We start from the raw sequence: 6,000 nt of genomic DNA on the forward strand, positions 1-6,000 counted from the left end.
GTAATGTTGTTTTCAATTTGTTTATGCTTAGATCATGTAGATAGTGAGAAAAACATCCACACAGCACAACTGTCACAAAAAATGGACACATCAGCCTTTTAAGATTCCAAATCCTTTTTTTTTTCATTAAAATCAACCAGGTATGGTCAGCGAATGGAAACATTATTTCTTCAGTCAGATATAGGGTTGGACCTATGATTTAGTGGTCCGACAGCTTCTTGTTGATTCATTTTAGATGTTCGCATCTCTTTTTTAATCAATGGTAATATATATTTATTGTTATACAGGTTGGAACAAAACAAATGTATACAATTTAGAAAATAGTATTAGGCAAACAAGTCACTTATTTCAAGATTGTATTCAATTTTACTTGGTCGTCAAGGAAATTCTTAAGCTACTATACATAAGTTTTGTTTCAATAACACCGGTGGTCTACAAGCGAAAATATGGCCAATTGAGGAAAGTATATAATAGTCCTAAATCAGCTTGGACCACTTTCGTGTCTTTGTATAGCAAAAGTGACTGAATTGCATCATGAACCATATGCGGGACATCTGGTCGGTGCTCTTAAGGTGGGTAATTGTATACAATGTGGCATTTGAAGTGGTAGGGCCTATTTTAATTGATAGATTTGAAATAAATATCATAATTTATTTACTAATGTCAATTAGGTGAAAGAAAAACATGACAAACCTTTGTTTTTGTTCTGAAATCTTTGGCGATAAGCACGAAAGTTCATTTTACGCGGTACAAACCAAACTTGATACGTGCGAACATGGCAATAGGTGACCCAACTCCCGGGCCCAACTCGGGCGATAATCGGACAAAGCGTTTGAACCAGAACCATGAAAGAAACTAAGTAAAGTTTTTCTGTTAGCCAAGATATTACTGATTCTATTGGATATCACATTTACGCTATGACCTCTTATATTTATTTATTCTTTTTTGAAAAGCAAAATGCAATTGCTTGTCATGAAAGTCAACATTACGCGATGCAAGCTTGATATGAGCCCGAACTGGTAAAGAAACCAAGTTTTTCTGTTAGCCAATATTTACTGACTCCACTGAATATATCATTTGTTTCTAACAAGCGAATTTGTAATCGTATAATTTTTTATTGCTACAGTCTGTAGTTTACGGTTTTAGACGCATTTGGTACATTTTTTCATAAAAGGGCATAGAGTAATCTGCAGCTTCCTGAATATCTTGTGACAATTCGCTACGTTTGGGTGTTGCTGTCCCCGGAAGGAACCTACTGCTTTTCATTGCATTTTCATAGATACCCCCTTCATTCTCCAATAGATTTCCTTGTAGAAGAATACGAGATCCTTTCCATGTTTTCATGATGTCGCGATCCGCTTCATGCATAGGTGCACTTGCTATCATCGAAGGCATGTTCGAATATCACTTGTTCGTTTGAAGAAGCACCGTCTATGAAATTGGAAAGATCCGGACTTGGAGTTTTCCCTTCAGGACATAAGAAAATGCGCTTCCACAAGGCTCGTTGAATACTTGTATTCCGTCAACATAACTCAGACATTTGGTGAGGGCGGTTCCTAGTGTTCGCGGCACACACCAAATGAATACTCTGGTCCTATGGCTGGTCTTGGATTATTGTTAGAAGATGAATCCATGGCCATAGACAATCAGTATCTTCAAAAGACTTCTTCACTACTTCTGCTACCTATAACTTACTAGGTGAAGCAGTATTTGAAGAGCTTATTTCCAAACCGTGTTAAGTCCACAAGATTCACTTTGAAGAAAATCAGGAATTTTCTTTATGGCAATGAAAAAAAGTTTGATTTCTATAAAATTACAATGAAGTGAAGGTGACATATATAGGACCATAAAAACATGTTAAGTTAAAATCTAGAGACTTATGATTTTTTTTAATGAATTAATTTGTTTTAAAAATAGCATGGACTTAACACGTTTTGACACAAAACGCAATTTCTGGCATGGACTTAACACATTTTAACACAAAATATAGTATCTGTAACACAGAACTAACCATATTTTTCTCAAACTAGTCTTAAAAGAAAACAAATTTATTAAAAACATACAAAATGTGATTCTCTCTACTATAAAACACAATTTTGCCACAAAACACCTTGCATCTCGAACCCCCTCCTGCTGCCCATTTTTTACCAAAATTTGACGTTTAAAATAGTTCAAAATTCAAAACTTAGTTGAATTGCATTTCTCAGAATTAAATAAACATCATTTCACTGACAATAAGTAATGACCTGAAATATCCACTTGTTTTATCACATTATCACAAATATTTCCCCCTCCCCCCATGCTGCCACCCTAATCTCATATTGACAGTCATAAGTTTTTAAGTCCTAAGTTTTTTTATACCTTTAACTTTAAAATTATACCTTGAATTTAGTAGCACATTTTGATAATCATACAAAATAATAATATCAAACCATCCTCTAACATTAATTCTACCATCACAGCCTCTCCCTCTCCCCCTTCCCACCCTATTCATGTCTTTCTGGAGGTATCTATCAAATATTTCAGAAATCCCATACAAACTAAGCCTACTAATATAAAACAAAAACAACAACAACAACAACAACTTTTTATGCAGACCAAATTCATGTATACTAGTCTCAGGACCAAACAAGAACGTTGGTGAATAACTATTGGAAGCCAGTATGCCGTGCTACTTGCCTACAAGCTGCCCACAAGGGCAGTGTTCGTGGACTTAACACAGTTTGCTACAAAACTGGATTGGACTTTATACACGTTTTGGAAAAAAATCGATACTTTGTGTGTCAATATTTCGGAACTTGACTAATTTTGGGGAAAAACAAACACATTGCTGGATAGCCCTAGTTACTCACTACCCATTTTCATCAAAATCTCAATTTTGAAGGTGGGTGGACTTAACACGGTTTGGAAATAAGCTCTTCATTTCTTATGTTCAAACTCAAGTGTATGCCGATTGGTATGTAGCACGGTCATTACGCATGTTCTTATCTTCATTATAAGGCCGTATAAAATTAATGTTTTGGTTCTCGTCCAGAGGATTTTCATGAATTGATGAGGGAGGAGGTGTTTTTTTTTTTTTTTTTTTTCAATGTAAAATTAGCATTGTCAGTAGTTTTCGGTCTTCTCCAACAGTGCTCGAGGAAACGATGAGGCCCTTTTTTTTTTTCAAATGTGAGATTCTGAGGATAAACCCCTAGAGTACCACAAAAAGACTTGGAAGTGATGCTTGTTCTCTAATAAACTTATTTATATGTATGAAGATTTCATAAATCATTCCAAAGTCTAAAAAATTGAAAAATCTATAAAAAAAAAAAAAATCTGACAAATCCCAAAAAATGAGGAGGGAGAGGACGAGAACCAAAATATTAATTTTACACGGCCTAATGACAAAGTTCAAAGTAAACTAAATAAATAAACCAGAGCGGTTACCGCACTATAGCTGGACCATGTGGCTTCAGCCGGGGGTGCTTTGCTCTCTTTCATGGACACGTTTTTAATTTTGACCTCTGTATAAACTTTGACCTTCGATCTCGAATAGCTTAGGGGTGACAATTTTACACCCATCGGAATTTAATTTTGTACCACCATAGAACAATAATCAACAAACAAAAACACTTTAACTGGCAAAACCAACCTACCTTGGTCTGCCACCGGACTATATTCACTACGATGGAGTAGTGATTAACAGAAATCAGAACTACAATACAAAGAACACTTTAACCTTTGATTTAGTAAATATTTTCAATTATCGTCTACATTGTACAAACAGAGAAAGAGGCTTACGCATCATACACTGGAACATGGAAACATTACAAACTAGCGCACGAGATCAAATTAATGATGCTTAATCGTTATTCTTAATATATCAATATAGTGTAGGCAAAAACCTCAATTCCGTGACCATTCTCTGGCTAGTAAGGTTTGACGATTGATTTGACTTCTAAGGACTATTTAGAAAAAAAATTAGCCCCCATGTCCCTCGCGAAAATCCCGGCATTTTTCACTAGAGGCCAAAATCCAAAATGGCCGCCGCCACCATTTTGAAATATTAAGTTTTGAACCTGAGAACCTATAATCATGTAGACACTTTTTCGGGTATGTCGAGCACAAGGATTCCGATTCTGACATTAGTTTGACATTACGGCATCATTTTCACCCAGAAATCCAAGATGGTGTCCGGCACCATCTTGAAAAATTTAGTTTTGAACCAGAGGACCTAAAATCGTGTACAAAGACACTTTTTTGGATAAATCGATCACAAGGATTTCAAATCTGACATTACTTTGACATTATAACCTCATTTTTACCCAGAAATCCAAGATGGCGGCCGCCGGCGCCGAGTCTTGAAAAAATAAGTTTTGAACCAGAGTACCTAAAATCGTGTACAAAGACACTTTTTCGGGTAAGTCGACTCCAAGAAATCCGAATTTGACATTAATTTGACGTTATAACATAATTTTTGCCCAGAAATCAAAGATGGCCCCCATTTGGTAGAGCGTGAATGTAATTTTCGAGTGGGAGCACCTAGGATCATGAATTAACTCCCTTTTCTTTGGCTAATTATGAAAAAGTAATGGTTAGGGAAGAATTAGGTATATCATTTCAGCTTTAACCGGGGTTAACGTCCCTTATCTGGGGTTTAGATGACTTATCTGGGGTTTACGCTCCTTATCTGATTGGAGGCGTCTTATCTGGGGGTTAGACTGCTTTATCTGGGCTTACGTCTCATGGCTGGGGTTAAAGCGCCTTATATGGGGTTTAGATGCCTTATCTGGGGTTTAGACTGTGTTATCCTAGGTTTACGTCCCTCATCTGAAGTTAAGGCGCCTTATCTGGGGTTTACGTTCCTTATCTGGAGTTAAAGCGCCTTATCTGGGGTTTAGACTATCCTATTTGGGGTTTACTTCTCTTATCTTAGGTTCATGTTCCTTATTTAGGGTTCGGGCGCCTTATTTGGGGTTGGGACTGCTTTATCTGAGGTCTACGTCCCTTATCTGGGGTTAAAGCGCCTTATCTGGGGTTTAGACTGCCATATCTGAGTTTACGTCTCTTATCTGTGGTTAAGGCACCAGTGTTCTTAGTTGGTTAATTAACCTCAATCTTACCAGTTAATTAACCGGTTAATTAACCGCATCATATTTAGGCCGTATAAAATTAATGTTTTGGTTCTCGTCCCCTCCCTCGTCAATTTCTGGGATTTGTCATATATTTTGTTTTTTTATAGATTTTTCAATTATTTTAGACTTTGGAATGATTCATGAATTTTTCATACATATAAATAAGTTTATTAGAGAACAAGGATCACTTCCAAGTCTTTTTGTGGTACCCTAGGGGTTTATCCTCAGAATCTCACATTTGAAAAAAAAAAAGAAAAGCGCCTCATCGTTTCCTCGAGCACTGTTTGAAAAGACCGAAAACTACTGACAATGCTGATTTTACATTGAAAAAAAAAAAAAAAAAAAAAAACACCTCCCGCCCTCATCAATTCATGAAAATCCTCTGGACGAGGACCAAAATATTAATTTTATACGGCCTTAACCGGTGGTAAAATAGGTTAATTCTGAATTTTGAATTATTCTGAGTTTCTGACACTTTTTAAGTTTTAACATTTAAATATCACTTTCACTGGAAGGTCGCATGTCATGAATTGGTCATCTTTTGTGTAACATAATGTTTAATGATAAAAATATCACCAATTTTGATTCACTTCAACACAACTTTTAATGAATACATTTTAGACCATTAAAAGTATACATTTCTGGAAAGCTTATATTACAAGGATGCCAAATAGGTGACCTATTTGTGACATGCGACCGGAAATATTAAAATAGTAAATATCATATTTATCATCATAGACCATGCAGACTATATCATGGTCTATGCGCGCACATGTACAAATCTGGGGGGGGGGGTGTTTCTTTGAAAAATTTTGTGCAAAAAGTTACTATTTTCATCTGTTTTGTCATACAGTTGTAAATTCAATGAATGACATTGCTAAAG

Source organism: Amphiura filiformis, chromosome 16 (assembly GCF_039555335.1).
Source record: "Amphiura filiformis chromosome 16, Afil_fr2py, whole genome shotgun sequence".
NCBI classification, from domain to species: Eukaryota; Metazoa; Echinodermata; class Ophiuroidea; order Amphilepidida; family Amphiuridae; genus Amphiura; species Amphiura filiformis.